The sequence below is a fragment of the Leptonychotes weddellii genome, chromosome 7 (genome assembly GCF_054177405.1).
Source record: "Leptonychotes weddellii isolate Sample4059 chromosome 7, ASM5417740v2, whole genome shotgun sequence".
NCBI classification, from domain to species: Eukaryota; Metazoa; Chordata; class Mammalia; order Carnivora; family Phocidae; genus Leptonychotes; species Leptonychotes weddellii.
The window spans coordinates 110,468,919-110,491,200 of NC_138375.1; the positions used below are offsets into that span (position 1 = coordinate 110,468,919).

The 22,282-nt window shown below is 45.2% G+C and overlaps 1 long non-coding RNA gene across 2 annotated transcripts in view; it reads left to right on the plus strand.

Moving 5' to 3' along the window:
- Positions 1 to 22,282, plus strand: part of LOC145722453 (uncharacterized) — a 388,135-nt gene that overhangs the window by 60,765 nt on the left and 305,088 nt on the right. The window lies entirely within an intron of this gene.

Sequence of the window (22,282 nt, forward strand, 5' to 3'; positions counted from 1 at the left end):
GTTGATTGTCTAGCTCTTCCTGCTAAAATGTTAGCTGCGTGAAGGTAGGGATGTGTATGTTACTCCAATCCCAGATTGTAGGCATTCGATATTTGTCACATAGATGAATGAATATAAGAAATGACTAAAATCTAGTCAAAGGCCAGCAAGGTATGTGATCCAGTGCTGCCGTGGAAATGTGGTTGGCTTTAAAGAAGGGCCTCTATCGGGGAGGGGGTGGGGGATGACAGGATAAAAGTGGAATTTGGGACAGATCATCTGGCCATGGTGTCCTTGGTAGATTGGAAGCAGAGAGATCCATTGGGAGGTCATTGGACAAGTGCCATTGGACTGCCCTCTCCTCATCCTCTGCTCTTAGAGAGTTGTGATACTCTAAAATTTCTCCAGGAGCCCCCTTATATATACTTTTTTTTGAAAGATTTTATTTATTTGACAGAGAGAGAGAGCACAAGCAGGGGGAGCGACAGAGGGAGCGGGAGAAGCAGGCTCCGCACTGAGCAGGTAGCCCGATGCGGGGCTCGATCCCAGGACCCTAGGATCATGACCTGAGCCGAAGGCAGACGCTTAACCACTGAGCCACCCAGGCACCCCAAAAGGGTACATTCTCTGTGTTTCTATTTATTTAAAATTTTAAAACTGGGGGCTCCTGGGTGGCTCAGGCAGCTAAGCATCCAATTCTTTGCGGCTCAGGTCATGATCTCAGGGTCGCAGGATGGAGCCCAGCCTTGGTTCTGCGCTCCCCACAGAGTCTGCTTGAGATTCTCTCTCTCTCCTTCTCCCTGGGCCCCTCCCTCCCCACTTGTGCACTTTCTCTTTCTCTCTAAAATAAATAAAATCTTTAAAAAGTTCTCTGAAAATAAAATTTTAAAACAGGTAAAACTTATCAAGGGTGAAAGAAATCAGAAAAGAAATCCCTGTTGGGATCAGTAGTGACTGGAAGGGGGCAAAACAGGGTGACTTCCAGTGCACTGATGAACGTTATGTTCCACAGTCTGGGTGCTGGCTACCTGGGAGTATTCACTTTGAGAAAATTCTTCGAGAATGGTTTGTGCATTTCTCTGTATGTATTCAACTACAATGAGAAGATTTTTCAAAACTTGGATCGGGGACTCTTTTGCTATTTGCCTGATATAAAGCTCTATGAAATACCAGTATATGACTTTGGTAATCAGAGAAAACAGAACAGACGTCAGTGAGGTACTTAGAACTCTTCGTGGGTTTCTCTCTCCTGCTCCTATCTTGCACCAGGCTCAGCTTTTCAACACACTTTGTTTCTCCAGCTAATGTTTCCTGCGGCCTCTGGGCTTCCTGCCTTTCAGGGGCTCTCTCCTGACACTGCTGCTGTTGGGAGCCTCCCCCCCACCCCCCACCCCCGGGCCATCTCCTTGGCTGATATAGTGGCTCTGGGAGCCACTTGCCAAGACTGGCTAGTGGTAATCCGGCCTTCCTGTGCGCTGACAAGCACCTACCTCTTCTCCGATGGGCTTCCCCTTTGGCCCCTTTTCCATGCTTTCTTTTATAATGTTCATCGTAATCATTATTAGGCTAATAATCAAATAAATATCTGATAGTCATGGAGTGCTCACTGAGCCGGTCCCCACATTCTACAGGCATCACCTCGGTTGTGTCTCGTGATGACCTAGGAGGTAGGTGCTCTGGCTACCCAAGTTGTGGATGCCTCAGATGAGTGGTAAAGTCCAGATGTTAACTTGAAAACTTAACTCCCAAGCCTTCACTCTAACCACTAAGTTACATTCCCAAATGAGTTCTTCGGGCCAGACTTGTTTTCTCTTCCTCTCGTATTCATCCAGAAAAAACACGCTCATGTGAAAGGGATCTTAGAAAGCAACTCCTTAGAGCCCAAGAGTTTACTCCCCAGGCACCCCCCCACACACACACCATTTACAGATTCATGGGAGAAGATGTGAAGTGCCTTATCAGGGTACAGGGGAAGGTACAGGAGGGCAGGCTGACAGGATCCTGGGTCCACTGTTTATCAGGGAGTGCCCTCATGCCTGATACCTGACCTCTCTGACCTTGTCTCCCCGCCTATAAAAAAGATACTAGGGGCGCCTGGGTGGCTCAGTTGGTTAAGCGACTGCCTTCGGCTCAGGTCGTGATCCTGGGGTCCTGGGATCGAGTCCCGCATCGGGCTCCCTGCTCGGCAGGGAGTCTGCTTCTCCCTCTGACCCTCCCCCTCTCATGCTCTCTCTCTCTCTCATTCTCGCTCTCAAATAAATAAATAAAATCTTAAAAAAAAAAAGATACTAAATATATCCACCTGAGAAGTTGCAAAAATGACACCTGCGAAGAAAGTGCCGCTCAGGGCCAGGCACATGCTAGATACTCAGTAAATATTGGTGATCTTTAGCAACTTGTCCAAGGAACTAATTAGAGGCACACTGGGCATTGAAACCCAGCCTTCCACTTCCCAGTCCACAGTTTTTTTCCTCAGACACAAACAATGCTTCTCAATCGGTGTTTTACATTTTAATGTCAACTGTGGTTTCAAAGGAGCTTTAAAGGGTCTTAATAAATATTTGTGGGTTTAAGAAGTCCGGGAACAGCAACTCTGTCCAAATATATCACTTCAACTTGGCTGGCCTGAAATTCTTCCCTTTGTCAACAATGCCTGAAATTCAAGCTTCCTGTTTGAGAATGCTAATACTTCTGGGAATAGCTAAGCATCAAGAGGCTGGGATTCTTTGTTGGTGTAATTCATTTTAGCTTCATTCATTCAGCAAATATTTGTGGAGGCCTCCCTATCACCTTCCAAATGAAATCCATGCTCTGAAGGAGAGGGCATTTTGATGGAGCGAGAGTGGGGGAAGAAAAGAAAGAGAAGTACTTTGGAATAAGGGCATTCATTCACTCATCCACAAAATTGAGTGAGCACTTACAATGTGCCAAGTATTATTCTTTTTTTTTTTTTTAAAGATTTTATTTATTTATTCATGAGAGACAGAGAGAGAGAAGCAGAGGGAGAAGCAGGCTCCCAAGGAGCAGGGAGCCCGATGTGGGACTCGATCCCAGGACCCTGGGATCATGACCTGAGCCGAAGACAGACGCTTAACCATCTGAGCCACCCAGGTGCCCGCCAAGTATTATTCTTATCACTGGAGAACAGCGGTGAGACTGACACATGGACCAACAATACATGTATAAATAAAGAAATAGGATAACTTCAGGAATTAAGGAACACACACAAAAGGGTGATGTGCTGAAGAGTCACTGGGGGCAGAATTTATATAGGCAGCTCAAGGAAGGTCCCTCTGAGGAGGTAACACCTGAACAGAGACAAGATGAGATCAGGCATATGAAAGCCCTAAGACAAAAATAAGCATAGTTTGTATGAAGGACAGAAAGGGACCCCTGAGCTGCAGCGTAGTCATTGAAAGTTGAAGAGAGAGGCAAGGACCAGATCATGTAGGGCCTTGTAGACCATGGTGAACAATTTGGAAGCCAATGGAGTCTTTTGAACAGAAGAGTGATATGATTTGATTTATGTTTTGCAAATATGACTCTGATATGCACAGAAGGGCTTCTAGGGGGCAAAAGTGGAAGAAGCAAGACCAGTTAGGAGGCCTTTGCAGTCATCCAGGCAAGACATGCTGGTGGCCAGGAATACAGTGGTAGGAGAGGTGGTGGTGAGAAATGGGCAGATTCAGGATATGTTTTGGAGGAATCACCCATAAGACATACTGATGGATGGAATGTGGGCTTTATGAGAAAAAAGGAATCAAAGATCACTTCTTGGATTTTAACCCGAGAAACTGGGTAAACGATGGTTCTATTCATCAAAATGGGAAGGAATACGGGAGGAGTTCATGGGGGCCATATAAATAAACATTCTTTTGTGGACGTATTAAGTCTATATGGCGTGAAGGAGGGCACCAGAGAGAGGGCAATGAGAGGAAGGGGGAGGCAAGGAGGGAAAAAAAAAGAGGCAAAAGTGTAACTAAGAAGGACCTGAAGACAGAAACAAATGAGGGCACCTGACATTTATATGGTGTTTTACACCTCTAAAGTGTACTCCTATTATAGAATATTATTTAATCCTCATAGTGCTCCAGGTAGTATTCTTATCCCCAGTTTCACGATCGAGGGCCCTGAGGCTCAGAGGGGTAGAGTATGTTGCACAAGACTTCTGCCAGCTAATGCAATTTTGCCTCTGACCCCTGCAGGAGGGCCCAGGCTCTTCGCTGACCATGAACTCCTGTCTTGGCCACCATTCTCCAAAAAGAGAAGAGAGGAGAAGGCTCTGTATTCTCCTCCTTGCTGTGATAAGGTGCCCTGGAGGCCAGGCCTCCAGGGAACAGAGCAATAGGCAGTGAAGCTTCATGAAGACCAACCCTAGAGAAAAAAAAAAAAAAAGCTCACCTCATCCAAGAGCAGGAGGAGGAAGTTAGAATTGTCCCATCCATGACAGGTTTCTGGAGCATGAGGCCACCACCAAATTAATATAATTTGGAGGTTGTTGTGGCTTGGATTTTCTTTTTGAACTTTTAAAATTGCACATTTGTTCTTGGTTGCCCCTTGATTGATGGAGAAGAGATCAGGGACCTCTTAGCTCACTACCACCCACACAGCTGTGAAGGAAGTCAGCTGCCCTCTCGCTCTTCAGAGAACATCCCTCCTCCCTCTCTCCATTCTTCCCTCCCAGCATCTTGGCCATTACTAACCAACAGGGCATCTAAGGAAAAGGGCTCCTTTCAGGGCTGGATTGCTGTAGTTAATGGATCATAGCCTGTGTGGGAGGCTTCCCCAAAGACACACGTGGGTGTAGGAACCAGACAGATGGGAGGAATTAAGTCACACTTTTCCCTAACCCTTATTTTCTTGCCTAACCTAGAAGTCACCGGATTGGCTTCCTTTTAATGAGGGACTACTTTTGTTTCTGCCGACCCTAGCTTTTGACAGCAGGCCAGCTTCAATGGGACCATGACAGAAAAAAGAAGCTACCAGTTAGTTCTTCTTTTATGCTCCTAGTGTCTGGGCTAAGGCTGGCCATATAAACCATGACCCAACCCACGGCTCTCTAGGAAGTCTTGACTTCTATTTCTTTGGTGATACTGAGTGGGTTGGGTGGCCCTGAGAAGTGCTAGGCTTGGGAAGGAGGGCCTGATCAGGTCCACTGGGGAGTAAGTATTCTCTTCCGCCCAGTGGCTAGAACTCTGGATCCCGAGACTCCAGGCCTGAGAAGTCTGACCCATGTTCAACCCTGCAGGTACAAACATCCTCTTCCAGGTGTGTGTTTGGGCACCTTCTGGAGAAAGTCTGCCACCCACACTCAGTCCTGGTGTGTTAGTCACTCCTCCTCTGCACATCACAGCACTGGGCCTTGGACAATGCAAGGAAACTCAGTCCTCTTCCCATAGCAGCTTCCGTGTTCCTCTCCCATGGCTTTCATCACCCCACGTATTGTCATTGTGTGCTCACCTGCTTCACCCACTGTGAGCTGTTGGAGCTGTGGAGCGTGTCCTTTTGCAGCTCTGTGTGCCTGCACCCAGTACGTCAGAGGCTCTCACTAAATGTTTGATGCATGCATGAGTGAATGGACAGTGGAATAAATGAATGAATGCATGAATAAATGAATGAGTGAAGGTAGAGTAGAGGTTAAGAGTTTAGACTCTGGGGAGACAAACCATAAGATTATTTTTTTAAGATTTTATTTATTTATTTGACAGACAGAGAGAGAGAGAGAGAGCACAAGCAGGGGGAGTGGCAGAGGGAGAGGGAGAAGCAGACTCCCCGCTGAGCAGGGAGCCCCATAAGGGTCTTGATCCCAGAACTCCGAGATCATGACCTGAGCCAAGGCAGATGCTTAACCGACTGAGCCACCCAGGTGTCCCAAGACTCTTAATCATAAGAAACAAACTGAGGGTTGCTGGAGGGGAGGTGGGTGGGGGGATGGGGTAACTGGGTGATGGACATTAAGGAGGACATGTGATGGAATGAGCACTGGGTGTTATACGCAACTGATGAATCACTGACCTCTACCGCTGAAACTACTAATACGCTATATGTTAATTAATTGAATTTAAATTTAAAAAAATTTAAAAAAGAGTTTAGACTCTGGATCAGACAAAGCTGGGTTCAAACCCTAACCATGCCATTTTCTGGTCATATAATAATCTTGAACAAGTTATTTAACCTTGCAAAGCTTCACTTTTCTTAGGGTTTTTGTGAGTATTTTAATGCATATAAAGCATTTATCACAGTGCCTGGTGTGGAGTAAGTACTCAAGCCATGATAGCTATTAACAAGCTCTGACTTCTAGCCCTCTGCTAGTTTTTATACTTGTGGGTCTTGTGGGTACCTCCTTTTCCAGATTTTTGGCCCAGCCGGGTCCTTGCCAGACTCATGGCTCAGCCTGCAGGATTGTCCCAGTGGGTGCAGGTTGGAGTCAGGCTGGGTAAGCGGTTACAGCCGTGGGCTTTGCTGAGCAGGGGAAACTGTGATAGGGACCTGCCTAAAGCCAGCCAACAGGTCAGCGGCCACCCCCATTGTCTCAGGGCTTCATAGCCGGCGGGTGCCTCAGGAAAACAGGAACAGTGCTGCATTTAAGGTGCCCGGCTGACAGCCCCATCAAATATGTGACCTTTTCCTAGGAGGCCTAGTTTCCATGGTGAGTGGGGCCTCACGCTCTTTCTCAAAAGCCACACTCTGTGGTGCTGGGCCTGCTCTGGAATGTGATGGCAGTGGCCCCAACAGCTGGGTGGGGACATCTGCCCAGGGGCTGCCCCTCCAATATGTCCAGGCTGGGTGAGGGGCTATCAGATGCCCACACCAGCTCTCCAACCTGGAACGAGTTTGCACTGAGGCCCTGACACTACTCGTCCCCCCCCAACCCCCAACCCCCACCCCATACGCACACACTTAATAGTTCATGGCCAACTGGCTGCCAGGCCAGGCAGAAAGAAGGCGACTCTTTCTGTGATCCCCCATGTTAGGCCAAGGCCTTGACCTCCTCCACCTCATCTTGGCAGCCGGAGCCGGGAGAGAGAGCCTTGCCTCCCTGGCCTTGGCAGAGCGTGTGTTGGGGCTCAGCCTCTGCAGCTGCCAGAACAGGAGCTGAATGCCCAGTGCTTCTGCCAAAGCTTGCTAACTTCTTTCTTCTTTCTCCGAGCTATGCAAACGGGGGCCGCTGAGGAATGTGGCGGGACCCTCCCCACCACCCGCCTCCCTCCTCCCTTAGCCTGTGCTCCCCCAAGCTCCCAGGCCGGAGTCACATCAGAAAAATGCAATGGGAGAAAGAAATCCCCCAATGTGTCATGACATTACATTTCCGCCTGGTGCTCAGAAACAAGAAAAGTAGGAGGGGGAGGTGGAAGCAGTTTGGTCATAGCTGGAGCCCTGTGACTACCTCACCTCGCTGCCTCCCTGGGGCAGATCACCTGCTCCCCTGGGGCTCTGTTTCCTCATTAATAAGCCGGGCTAATCACTCTGACTCAGACTGCAGAGAAACTCTGAGAATTAACTGTTTGCTGTCATAAGAGAGCACTGATACTCCTAAGAGGCTGTTGGGAGGGTCTGTACTGCAAGTTTCAGTTGTCAATGATTGAACTAGTTCACTGCTTTCACATGCATTCATGTAACAGACATACAGTGATTCCTACTTTGTTCTAGAAGCTAAAAATGCAAGAGTGAGCAGAACCCAGGCCTTGCCCTCCAGGAGCTTGCACTCTAACAGGGAAGATAGACAATTAAACAGATCACAGTAATCAAGTGTCAAGACAGTTATGATGGGCAGCAGGAGGTGCCAGGTGAGTGAGCCTGCTCCAGGGGTCAAGGGGGCCACTTCCTTGAGGGAGTAAAATTCAAGGTAAGGCAGGATGAGCAGCTGTGGTCCAAGGGAAAAGGGGAGGTTATTAAGAGTATTCTAGGGGCGCCTGGGTGGTTCAGTCCATTAAACGTCTGCCTTTAGCTCAGGTCATGATCCTGGAGTCCTGGGATGGAGACCCTTGTCAGGCTCCCTGCTCAGTGGGGAGCCTGCTCCTCCCTTTCCCTCTGCTGCTCCCCCTGCTTGTGCTCTCTCTCCCTCTGTCAAATAAATAAATAAAATCTTTATTTAAAAAAAAAAAGAGTATTCTTGGGGCGCCTGGGTGACTCAGTCATTAAGCGTCTGCCTTCGGCTCAGGTCATGATCCCAGGGTCCTGGGATCGAGCCCCGCATCGGGCTCCCTGCTTGGCGGGAAGCCTGCTTCTCCCTCTCCCTCTCCCCCTGCTTGTGTTCCCTCTCTCACTGTGGCTCTCTCGGTCAAATACATAAATGAAATCTTAAAAAAAAAAAAAAAAGAGTATTCTAGGCAGAGGTAACAGAACAGAGAGGGAGGATGATGTGAATGAGGAACTGAAATGAGTTTGGTGTGCCAGGAGTGCAGACAGCTGGGTTGGGGTCAGTAGAAGAGATGAAGAGACTGCAGAGGGAGACCAGGCCAGATTATACAGGGACCTTCAAAACTGTGCCAGGGCGTTTGGACTGGTTTCTCGGAGTGATGGGGAGCCAGTGCAGGGGTTTAAGAGGAGTGTAGGTAGGAGGTGGCATGATCAGACCTACTTTTGGGTAGATGCCTCAGGCTGCAGGGTTGGGAACGGGCCAGAAGCGTAGCTGTAGCAGCGCAGGGAGACCAGTTGGTTGGTGGTTGCGACAGTATCCAGGTTGTAGTGTCTGATGGTAGTAGCAGTGGATGAGAAGAGAAGTATATGAATTCAAGAGGTACGCAGGGGATGAGCGAAAGGGAAAGGGAGTTAAAGATGACTGAGGTTCAGGCTTGTACGCCTGAGTGAAAAGTGGCGCCGTCCACTGAGATTGGCCACTCTGGAGAAGGAGGAGCTGGTTGCGAGGTGAAGATAGCAAGCCCAGTTTTGGGCACATCGAGTCTAAGGTAGTGACCACCTTGTCAGGAGAAATGTTCGGTGCACAGTTAGAGAGCCAAGTCTTGAGCCCAGGGATGGGCTCTGGGCTGGAGCGGTGTCATTGGCCCAGAGAGAGCGAGGAACTGTACAGTTATGATAGCGCTAGCTAATCTAGCAGGCAAACTCCCATCCCTAGGGGCCCATCACGGTAGCTTATTTCTCACTCAGGTTAGTCCAAAATGAGTGGCCCTAATGCATGGCAGACGCTATTCCAAGAGGCAGTGCAGGGACCCAGGTCCTTCCATCTTGTGTCTCTGCCATCTTTAACACACAGTTTCCAAGGTCACTGTGATGGAAAAAGAGCATGAAGGATGGTGCATGGGAGAGTCTATCGCTTCCATCCACACTCCACTGGCAAAAGCTCATCACATGGTCATACCTAACTACAAGAAGGGTGGGAAGATGTAATCTAGGTAGGTGTCCGTGAGAAAGAGGAAATGAGTTTGGCAACCAGCTAGCCAGTCTCTGGCACAGGAATGCACAGGAGTGGATAAGATCACTTGGCAAGTCTGGGGCTTTTCCCCATTCATTGGTTCCCATTTTTCCATGCCTACACACACACAGGGTAGACAGAAATGAAGATAAGCCACTGCTTCCCCTCCCTAGACTCATGTTCTTGGAGACCAACGGGGAGGGTAGGCTCCAACCCATTTTGGTCCCTCCTGTAAGTCGGGCACATCTTTGGGCTGAAATGATCCTGTGGGGGTTAGTTATGTTAGCTCTTAAGCTGGCCCCTCCTCTCTCTTCCCTGAGGCTAGCTGCCGTTCTCCCTCACCTCTTTTCCTTCACCTCTATGAGTATTTATGGAGTATCTGCTCTGTGTTGGGTACAATGTTCAGTTCTGGAAATGCAACCGTAAATAAGGCAGAAATCCCTATATTACTTTGTCAATTTGTTTATTGTCTGTCTCTCTCGCTAGAATATTAGCATCATGAACAGGGTCTGTGGCTTATCTTGCTTATCTTGCCTATCACCACGTCCCCAGCTGCCCGAATAATGCCTAGCACATAGTAGGAAGTCTAGAAATAACTGTTGCACAAATACATGGTTGAATGAAGGCCTTCTGGAAAGTATGCTTGGAGGAACAAAGGAGACTCCGTGTGGCTGGAGCCTGGAGAAGGAGGGAGTCTCACCTGCAAGATGAGACAGACTGCATATGGCCCTGAGGGACCTCTTGAATCTCTGTATTCCCTGAGGATTTATCACTCAGCAGCTTCTTTGACCTGCAACCATTGTATTTCAAGTCAATGTTCAAAGAGAGCAGTTTTGTTTTCTGGTTTTTGTGGGGGTTTTTTGTTTTTGTTTTTGTTTTACTTTATTAGTGATTCTCATCTCATTGTCTCGATAATATTTGAACAGGTTGGAATTAAAATTCCTGTCTGCCAGACCCTACTTCCCCTGCAGAGACTTCTCCTTTGTAGGAAAATAGGCACAGAGACTCTTCTTCTTGCTGACAGTGAGTGGGGAAATGAACAACTGCCTTGATGTGTTTGATGTTTTCACAGAAGACCTCATTTAATTTTCACAACAATCCTGGAAGGCTGGCATGATTATCCCCATTTTACAGATGAGAAAACTTGAGTCCTTAAAGAAATGAGAATCTGCAGTAAAGCCCAAGGGAAGAGCATCTCTCTAGAGATTCTGAAGACACTAGTCTTCGCCGGAAAAATAACAACACCTAACCGCTCTGACAGACTGCAAAGTGGAACTTTGAGAACAGAAATGCAAAGGAGCCAGCAGTCCAGTGAGTCAGGTTAGACAAGCAGTCAGTTAGAAAGTGTTCATTAACTTCTGGGTCGCTTAGCACAGCTTGAATGTGGTCTCTGACCTCTAGGAGCTCACAGTCTACTGGGAGAGACAGGCGGACAAGAGAAGTCTAATTTCACCACCACGTGAGAAGTTGCTCCCACAGAGGTGTAAAACGGAAGTTAGGGGAGCACGGAGCATCAGTAGGGTTTACTGTGAGCTCAGTGCTGAGTGGAGGTACGGACGACGTACATGAGCTGGCAGTTTAGATACCGACTCCTTCTCTCTGTTCTTTTAACATCCTTACATTCATTCCACCAACACCTAAGGCGCTGATTATGGGCCAGGTACTAGGGAAAAGGCAACAAACAAATAGACAGAGAACCTGCCCTTCAGCCTGGTACAGGAGGTAGCCAGCTAATAAATAATTACATGGACCCACAAGACTCCAGAAAATATCTAGAGAATGTAAGTGCTAATAGCATGTACCTATGCGAAAAAGAATCGAGAATCAGGGGGTCAGGAGCAGGAAGCTAAGTTTCTTTTCCTGGTATATGAGTTACGTTTTCATTTAATATGTAGTTACTGTATGAATTACTTTTTATTTTATTTATTTATTTTTTTTTTCTTTTTTTTTTTTTAAGATTTTATTTATTTGCGAGAGAGAGAATGAGAGACAGAGAGCATGAGAGGGAGGAGGGTCAGAGGGAGAAGCAGCCTCCCTGCTGAGCAGGGAGCCCGATGCGGGACTCCATCCCGGGACTCTAGGATCATGACCTGAGCCGAAGGCAGTCGCTTAACCAACTGAGCCACCCAGGCGCCCTGAATTACTTTTTTAAAAAAGATTTATTTATTTTGGAGAGAGAGACAGAGAGCATGAGCGGGAGGGACAGAGGGAGAGAGAATCTCGAGAAGACTCCTGGCAGAGCACGGAACCTGGCGTGGGATTCGATCTCATGACCCTGACACCAGGACCTGAGCTGAAACCATGCTTAACTGACTGCACTACCCAGGTGCTCCTGAATTACTTTTTATTTAAGTGAAGTTTAACAATAATCATGTGAATAAATATACTACTAAAAACTGTGATAAATACCATGAAGGAAAAGTGTAAGTTGCTCTGAGAGAGGATAACAGGGGGAACTACTTTAAATGGAGGAGTGGAAGGGTGTTTATGAAAAGGCCATTGAAGCTGAGCCCCACAGGTTTCATTGCAGAGGACTGGGCAGAGTGCAGGTAAGAATGTTCTGGAGAACAGGCGCATAGAAGGCCTAGAAAGAAGAAAATGCATGGTGTGTTCTAGAAACAGAAGAGAAACTAGTGTCATGGAGCTGCTAAAAAAAAAGGGGGGGGGGCGGAAGATCCCTTTATGACCCCAGTGCTCAGTCTATGAAATGAATCCCATACCCATGCCAGACTGAAGATCCTGAGGCCTGGGAGGGTGTCTGATTCGTTCACTGCTAGAACAGAACCCATCATCCTGTAGGCATTTAAATATTTGTTTCATGCATAAATGAACAAAATATGCATAGTATTTTGTTCAGAAACTATACAAATGCCAAGAAATGGTGGATTTGCCCTAATGCTCAACTGCCCTGAGCCCTGGGGATTCACAGTATCTGACAGTCCCTGGAGGGTAGTCAGAGAGACAAAATATGAGCTAAGAGCTGATTTCCCTAGGTGTAAGCGGGGGTCACAATGTGCTATCCCAGAACCTTAGCCTTTTTCTGAATTCCATTATCTCTATGGCTTCTTGAGTCCCAATTCTCCCTTCTTTCCAGGAATTCTAATTTTTCTCTGTCATAAACACCATTTACATCAGAATGGCTTTGAAGTGATAAGTCCTGAGGTAATTTTTTCTTCTTCATTCCAGGAAAGCATTTCCAGTAGTATTTTCCTCTAGAGCTACAGCTGCTAAGCCTGTGAGCTTCTAAAAGATGCAGATTCTTTGCGCCCCAGCACAGATCTGCTGAGTCCGCCGCTCCAGGAGGAGGGGCCCCCATATCAGTGCTTTTAAAGCTTCCTTGGTAATTCTGATGACAAACCACATCTGGAAAAATCACTTTAGTGTGGTGGTCCTTAACGTTTTGAGGGTGATTAAGCCCCTTTGAGATGCTGAGATTATGTTCATCCTGACCCAGAAAAAACACCTCACAGGCGCAACACTTAGTATAAGGATATCCTAGACATCTTAGCGTATTTATGGAGTACCCCCAATTCCCAGAGCATAGTCCGCATCTGAAAGAACACCAGGTTCATCCTGCTTCTCCGGAGCAGAGCCCTGAAGCTTTTTCTATCTCATCTCTGTGCTCTGGGATTGAGGCTTTTTTCGAGATCTGAATGTTTAAGTGCATTTGAGGGTAAGTGGCTACAAAAAGGAGTTCCATATTCCCAAGACAAATGAAGCCTTCTATTTGAAACTCAATAGTCTTGCTGGAATCTACCCAAGAGAGGCCACAGGGTAGAATGGAAGGAACTCTGGAAGGGACTCCAAGACTCCTGAGCTCTAGTCTGAGCTTGGACACCAATTTACTCTGTCCTTGCCAAGTCAATTCTCCTTTGTGAGACTCATTTTCCTCAACTGTGAAGTGAGGTGGTAGACTGGAAGAACTCAAAGATCCCTTCCAGCTCTTTGAGCCTAGGATTCTTTTCAGGAAATTGTATACAGGATCCACTTCAGATGGCAGAGCACAATGGAGATATGTGACAAGTGGATGGATTAATAAGGGTCCCTCAGAGAGTTTGCTTCCTAATTCTATATGGCCTTCTGTCTTCAGATTCCAGTATTCCAGGGTAAGTTCTTTTGCTAGTGACCTCTTAGGTATTCTACTAATCACTGTGGTTAGAAAGGCAAAGACCTGTGAGGTCACAGAGGCTACTCACCCACAGCCAACCACACTTTCCCATCTTCTCAAACCAGGCTGAGGCATTTGACCTTAGCTGAGGGGACAAAAGGAAGTGGTAACTTCCACATCCCTATCCATGGCTACAATTTGCCTTTAATGAAACAGACAGATAGTCTTACTGTCTCTGAGCAACATTTTTTTTTTTTTTTTTTTTTGGTGGGCAGAAAAGTTTATTGAGTGATAGTATAAAGCTCCCAAAGAGGGAGGGGACCCTAGAGGGTTACCAATCTCTGAGCAACATTAGGTCTTAGATTCAGTCCCCTAGGATGGTACTCTCCATGTCGAGTGGATCCAAGGCCTCCAGTGCAAAGCAGGACTCTTTCCTTGAGGTCCCTGACCATCACCATCTGGGAAGAATCATGAAGCCCATTGAAATGGAATTGACCTATTCATTAGGAGAGAGGATTAAAATAGTGGACATCCGTGTTTTGTTTTGTTTTTTCTTTTTGTGACATCCAATACTTTTTCCTTGGATAGTTATACTTTATTCTTTTGTAAAGAAGATACTTTCCACTCACCTTCAGTCCATGTGCTTTTTGGGTGAGGGTGATACCCCTAACCTTCCAGAAATGGCTATATGACCTGTATCTGGTCAATCAGAGCATTCCATATCTCGGGCTATTGTGATTGTTTTAAAGATGGACAATTACCCAAGCTGGTCAGGAAATCCAATCCTGGGACTCTTTCTGGAGCTATGACGGAAAAAGGCATGGACTCTACTGTGGAAGCTAACCTAAAAGTAAGCCTGGATTTCTTGTGGATGTTTATGAGAGTTAGTAACAAGGTGGAGGATGTGGGGCTTCCTATTTCAACTAAGTTTCTTGCTTACTAGGTGCTACACTCACTTATGTTCTTCTAATTTACAAAAGGAAAATATTAAAATTTTTAGCTTCTCATAATGACAAGAAATATTTATTTAAAAACTTTTAGAGGAGGGGGGCTCAGTCGGTTAAGTGTCTGCCTTTGGCTTGGGTCATGATCCCAGGGTCCTGGGATTGAGCCCCGGTTTAGGCTCCCTGTTCAGTGGGGAGCCTGCTTCTCCCTCTCTTGCTCTCCCTGCTTGTGCTCTCTCTCTCTCTCTCTTGTTCTGTCAAATAAATAAATAAATCTTTAAAAAAAAAGACCTTTTGGAGGAGGGGCACCTGGGTGGCTCATTGGTTGAGCGTCTCTTGATTCTGACTCATGTCGTGACCTCAGGGTTATTAGATTGAGCCCCCCATCAGGCTCCGTGCTCAGTGGGGAGTCTGCTTGAGATTCTCTCCCTCTCCCTCTGCCCTCCACCCCCCACCACTCGCACACATGCTCTCTTTCTTTCTCTGAAATAAAAAATACATCTTAAAAAAAAAAACAACTTTGGGAGAGGCTCCTGGGTGGCTTAGTCAGTTAAGCGACCAACCCTTGATCTCAGCTCAGGTCTTGATCTCAGGGTTGTGAGTTCAAGCCCTGCTTTGGGCTCCATGCTGGGTGTGGAGGCTACTTAAAATAAAAACTTTTGGAGCTTCTAAGTGTGGGTGCTCTGGGGTAAAGCATTAGTCACCTCATCTTAGGTAGCTCTGGGGGTGGAAAAACATTCCTCTGTACTGGTACTTTTTGGAACCTATTTATAAAATGCACGCACAGTTTTGTCCAGATTTCGACTCGACCCCATTGTATTCCTCTTCCTGTTCTAAAGGACCATGAACTTTTTCTGCTTGGGGCGAGCCAGTGTGATGGAGCATGGATTCTCCACTAAATTTGATTCCCTGATTTTATTCCTTTTCTATTCTTGGGCAGTTTCCTGATCTTGGACTTCCCCCCTGGCAGGCCCCACACCCTCACTTTCTCTGGTGAGCTGTGGGATAAACACCCCAGATTTTGTTATGCTCTGTTACCCAGCCTCATCTCTTACACAGGTTTAAGTCATCTGGTTGATTGAAAACATTCACTTTCTTTGGACTTTTCATAAACATTGAATCAGATGTGGCAAGGTGCCTGAGAAAAGCCACCACCGGTTCCTGCTTACGACAAGTCACTTCCTCTCCTTGCAGTTTCCAATGACTATTTCATTTGGTAGGCACAGCTAAGGTTCTCCTTCCTCTACGAGAAAGGTCCCTGCTCCAAACCTTACTTTGTCAGCTAGAAGAGCTACCTTAGAGTTTCTTGGCAAATGTGTCCCTTGGGAAGGATCACTTCCCATCTCTGTCCCTGAGGCCTCACAGAACTACCATATAAGCCTCACAAATGCCCCACCCAGTCCCATCCTACTCCTAGGCAGATCTGTTGTGCAGAATTCACTTTCAAAGGTAACAGGGAAGACTTACCCATTCTTGAGGCTATCAGGAGGTAGCCTACTTGGGAAAGAGTTTTAAAAGCCTTCAATTCTTTTTAATTCAATTTAATATTCTCAGAGCTTACCCGCAGGTCAAAGAGTCTCCAGGGTCACAGAACTACTTTTCTAACCACCCTTAGGTTGGATGACTGAGAGGTTGAAGTGAAGGGTTTGGGGACATCCAAGAAAGGATCACAGAGCAAGGGTATATGTGGGACAGAAGTGAAATAAACCAGAAGGTGGTAGGTTTGTAACAGCTGTAATTTCAAAATGCTCATAACAAATAGAATCCTCTAGGCACCATTCTAAATACTCAGTGCATATTTATGTAATCCTCAGGATGACCCTGTTATGTGGGTACTACACTGCATCCTCTCATTTTTCATGTGGGGAAACTGGGCTACAGAGAAGTGAATTAAGTTGCTCAAGGTCCTGTACTTGATACAAGATAGGACTAAGAATTGAATCCAGCTTATTTGGAAAATAAATTATGCATTAATGTATGTATTGTGTGTATGTAATGTAACGTACGTATGTATTCTAGTAACATATTACCCTGAATATCTAGCCCAGTCTCCATGTCCATTGGCATTGTAACTTCTCTATTGATATTTACAGTGAAACTACATCATAGTATCAATTATGTGTGAGGAGTGAATTGAGATTAAAACATGCATCTAAGTTTCTAAAAATTTAGTTTTCTATAGCAAAATTGAAGGGAAAATCATTCAGCCTCAAAGGTTCTAGATTATTTTTTATGATTGCAGACCAAAGTAAAACAAGTTGGTTAACAACAACAACAACGGAATTGAATCTAGGCAATCTACTTCGAGAATTTGCTTTTAACCATTATACCACACTGCGTCTCCATAAATCTCTAAAGGTTGGGCTACCAACTATCCTGGCCTGCCCAGGACTGAGGGGTTTCCCAGAACAAAGGACTTTAAGTGCAAAAACTGGTACAGTGTTGGGCCAACCATGAAGGTTGGTCACCCTTATATAGAAATGTTATCAGGGGCGCCTGGGTGGCTCAGTCGTTGGGCGTCTGCCTTCGGCTCAGGTCATGGTCCCGGGGTCCTGGGATCGAGCCCCACATCGGGATCCCTGCCCGTCAGGAAGCCTGCTTCTCCCTCTCCCACTCCCCCTGCTTGTGTTCCCTCTCTCGCTGTGTCTCTCTCTGTCAAATTCATAAATTAAAAAAAAAAATCTTTAAAAAAAGAAATGTTATCAAAGAAGATGTTTCTCTTGTAATCTGATACAAAAGCAGCTGCTATAAAGCAGAGTTGAGAGAGAACTTGCTCAAGACAGGACAGAAATTTTGAAGAGCAGATGAACTTTGGGGCTCTCCTCTTCTTCCACTACCTTAGTTGTGGCCCCTTGACCAGATGTGGATGGCTGCTTCAGTTCTGATCTAGTTTCTCATCTTCTGCCTTCTGGGAATCACTCCACATGAAGTAGCCATGGTAATCTTCTGGAGCATAAATATGACCAGTCACTCCCATGCTTATAACACTCCACTGAACTCAGTGACCAGAGGGCAGATCCTAAGCTCTTGAGCTTGACTTGGAAGGCCCTCTGCCATTGGCCCTCATCGATCTCTCTGGCCCTTTCTTCATGGCTAACAAGCTACTATAGTCCAGCCACTCCAAACAACTCCTATTTCCCTGAAGACACCAGCCTCTCACCTTGGTGTCTTTTTGTAAACTTCTAGAAATATCAGCAATATCCTTTCTCCCTTCTTTGCCAGGAACTTTCTTTTATATATATGTTTATCTATATCTATATTTGATGTTGTACTTTACATCTCTGTGAATTCTTTCTTTTATAACTGCAAGTTTGCACCTCTTAATCCCCTTCACTTTGTTGGCTCATCCCCCTCTCTCCTCCCCAACTTGGCAACCAACCAAGGCTCCAACCAGCAAGACTCCTGGGTTAGGAGGCTCTCCTTTGTGTTTTCCAGCTCCTATGGTCACTTCCTCCACAGCAGAATTTTCATATTCTTTTATAACTCTCTTTTATCTGTGAACCCCACTGTACTATGAACTGCCCTTTATTTATCTGTAGTTTTGCAGTACTCGACGCTTAATAATAGTAACTGTTAATTAGGTGCAACTATATACCAGAAACCTTGCGTGCATTACCTCATTTAATTCACATGATAACTCATAAGTATTATTACCTCTATTTCATAGTTAAAGAGATGGAAGCCCTGAGAAGTTAAGTAATTTTCCTTAGATCATACAGCTAGTAAATATTTTGAAACTGCTAAAGTTCTTCTCCAACTAAATGAACCCTTGGGGGTCTATCTATCTTACAAAGTTGCAAAGATCAAATGAAGTGATGAATAGGATATGGCTAAGTAAGCTGAAAAACTATGATGTCAGAAACTGCTGATTTCCACCCCCCATCTTTGTCTTCTATTTTCCTTTCATAATAATAGAATCCCTGGTGTTTAAGTAGACACATAGCTGCCCATAATAATAGCTGTATTTCCCAACGTCTCCTACAGCCAGGAATGGCCATATGATTCTGTTCGGGCCAACGTGATATGAACAGAACCATACCTACCACTTCTAGGACATTGCTTTAAAGAGAATGAATGAATCTCCTCCTTCCATTCCCCCTTCCTTCTAGCTAGGCCATGGACCTGGTGGTGACGAGTCATCTTGGATCACATGGATGAGATAGAAGGAGCCTGGGAACTCTGGCCTTGTGGAATTCACATACTTACCCTACACTGCATCTGTCTGGATGATTGTGACAGAGATAAATAAGCTTCTCTCTTGTTTCAGCCAATTTGGATCTCTGTTGTAACACCTAAACCTATACTCTAACTAATATAGTCTATTCACAAGGGGGAAGGATTATTCTTATTATTTCTACACAGATGCTTTGAAACTGCATGTAGGCTATATCATAAGAATTAATTTCCTCTTCTCAGTAAAAGACATTACCATTCAACTAGTTGTTCAGGTCAAAAACCTAGAAGGCTTTATTTTCCTCTTAAAACAGCTTTCTTGGGGCGTCTGGGTGGCTCAGATGGTTAAGCATCCGACTTGTGATCTCAGCTCAGGTCATGATCTCAGGGTCATGAGATCAAGCTCGGCATCGGGGCTCCGCGCCCAGCATGGAGTCTGCTTGGGATTCTCTCTCTTCTTCTGGCCTGCCCCCACTAGGGCTCTCTCTCTCTCTCTCTAAAATAAATAAATAAATATTTAAAACAAAACAAAACATCTTTCTTGAGGTATGATTGATACACAATAAACTGAATATGTTAAAGTGTACAATTTGGTAAGTTTCCAGCCAGGAAACTATCTCCGCAATCAAGATAATAAACATATCCATCACCACAAAGGTTACCTAATGCTCCTTTGTAATCCCTTTCTTCTTCTTCCTCCTCTTCCTCTTCTTCTCCTCTTCCTCCTCCTCTTTCTTTCTTCTTCTCCTTCTCCTCCTCCTCCTCCTCCTTCTTCTTGTAATCCCTTTCTTCTAACTCCCCTCATTCCCAGTACTCTCTGGCAACTACTGATCTTCTTTCTGCCATTGCAGATTTGCTAGCATTTTCTAGAATTGCATATACATGGAATTGGATAGTATGTTACTCTTTTTTTGTCTGGCTTCTTCCACTCAGCATACTTATTTGGAGATTAGGAGTGATCTTTGGTTCCTCTCTTTCTTTCATTGGCACCCTCCTGATCTCAATCCATTCCTTCATCAAGTTCAGTAACCTCTACCTGAGTCCATCGACTTCTACCTTTGTCGCTATCATCCTCACCAACACCACCATCATCTCGCTCGTACCACTTTTATTGTCTCCTAACTGGTCTCTTTGTTTCCACTCTTGTTTCTTCCGATCCATTCTCCACCTAGCACCTACAATGATCTCTTTAAAATGGGATCATATCAATCTCTTCAGATCAGATCAGTAACCGGTTTGAATTTATTCAGTGCCTTCCAATCACACTCAGAATAATATTCTACCCTGCCAGTAGCTTGCAAAGGCCTTTCATGGTCTGTGCACCTTGCCACCAACTCTCTGACCAGGGAGTTTGTCTCTTGTTATTGGTATATCCCAAAGGCCTAGATCAGGGTCTAAAAGATGTTCGATAAAGACTTGTTGAATGAATAAATGTTTTGAGTATGTGTAAGTAGAGCTGAGGGATAATCAATCACCTTTTTAAGTTCCACAACTGTGGACTGATTCAACCTTGGAAGGAGTACATCTCCGTACTAGTGAAGCCTTCAGCATGAAGTCTATTCTGTAAAAATAATAGGAGCGACCACATCTTGGTTAGACACTGTGGCAAGTGTCTAAGGACTGTAAACCTTTCAGGACTTTCATAGTCTCTTCCTGCCATTTTAGAAGTTCCACAGAGAGGGGCGCCTGGGTGGCGCAATGGGTTAAGCGTCTGCCTTCAGCTCAGGTCATGATCCCCAGGGTCCTGGGATCAAGCCCCGCCTCCAACCTGGACTAGAGCTCCCTGCTCAGCGGGGAGTCTGCTTCTATCTTCTATCTTGCATAAAATCTTAAAAAAAAAAAAAAAAAGAAGAAGAAGTTGCAGGGCACCTGGGTAGCTCAGTTATTAAGCATCTGCCTTCGGCTAGGGTCATGGTCCCAGGGTCCTGGGATCGAGTCCCGCATCAGGCTCCCTGCTCCGCGGGAAGCCTGCTTCTCCCTCTCCCCCTGCTTGTGTTTCCTCTCTCGCTGTGTCTCTCTCTGTCAAATAAATAATAAATAAAATATATTAAATAAATAAATAAATAAATAAATAAATAAAAATAAATTAAAAAAAATAAGTAAAGGGCGCCTGGGTGGCTCAGTCGTTAAGCGTCTGCCTTCAGCTCGGGTCATGATCCCAGGGTGCTGGGATCGAGCCCCGCATCAGACTCCCTGCTCAGCGGGGAGCCTGCTTCTCCCTCTCCCCCTCCCCCTGCTTGTGTTCCCTCTCTCGCTGTCTCTCTCTCTGTCAAATAAATAAATAAAATCTTAAAAAAAGAAAAGAATTTAAAAAAAGAACTTGCAGAGAAAGAAAAATAATTTATTTTGAAGACCCAAATGAAAGGGAGAAACATACTATAGTGGTTTCCAGTCCATAAATGTATATCACATTCTGCCAACTCTATGCCCAGGGCAAGTGTGATTTTTCTCCAGATTTGCTTGCTCATGTGGTGTCAAGAATTAACACAAAACTGGTCTGGAACCCATGAATCTCTTAGGGCTTTGGTAGAAGTGAATGTGAGGCCATGCTTACAGATGTTTCTACAGCCCAGGACATGCTACACTGAAGACAGATTCTTAGTCAAAAACTCATGAGTCACAGGAGAAATCAACTGTCATAAAAAAGATCAGTGGATGCCCCCAATGAAAGAACTCAGAAGCCACAAATCTCAGGTGATAATACATTGTAAAGAAATTTTTAAATAATTATATTCATGATGTTCTATTAGTCAAGAATATAACATTACTTATCATTATGAAAAAGAAAAGAGCATGTGGATTTGAAAAAGGACCAAATTAAAAAAAAGGAAAAAGAAAAAGGAATAATTTTTTTTCATTTTTTTATGTGGTAAAATACATATAGAATAAAATTCACCATCTTAACCATTTTTAAGTGTACAGTTCAGTGGTACTAAATAAATTTATAATATTCTGCTACCATCACCAACATCCATCTCCTGAAGTCCTTTCATCTTGTAAAACTGAAATTTGTACCGTACTTCTTAAACAATAACTTTCCATTCCTCCCCTTTGCCTCATCTCCTGGCAACCACCATTTTACTTTGTGTCTTTATGATTTTGACTGCTCTACACCCCTCATATAAGTGAAATCATATAGTATTTCTCTTTCTGTGACTGGCTTATTTCACTTAGCATTATGCCCTCAAAGTTCGTCCATGTTGTAGCATGTGTTAGAATTTCATTCCTCTTCGGGGCGCCTGGGTGGCTCAGTTGGTTAAGCGACTGCCTTCGGCTCAGGTCATGATCCTGGAGTCCCGGGATCGAGTCCCACATCAGGCTCCCTGCTCGGCAGGGAGTCTGCTTCTCCCTCTGACCCTCCCCACTCTCATGCTCTCTGTCTCTCATTCTCTCTCTTGCAAATAAATAAAATCTTAAAAAAAAAAAAAGAATTTCATTCCTCTTCAAAGGCTGAATACTATTCCATTGTACATATATGCCACATATTGTTTATCCATTTATCTGTTCACAGACACTTGGGTTGCTTCCACATTTTGGCTTTTGTGAATTTGTTGCTATAAACATAGGTGTGCACATATCTGCTTGAGTACTCACTTAGGATTTTTTTGGGTATACACCTAGAAGTAGGATTGCTAGGTCCTATGGTAACTCTACTTTTAATTTTTTGAGGAACTACTGTACTGTTTTCCAGAGCAGATGCACCAT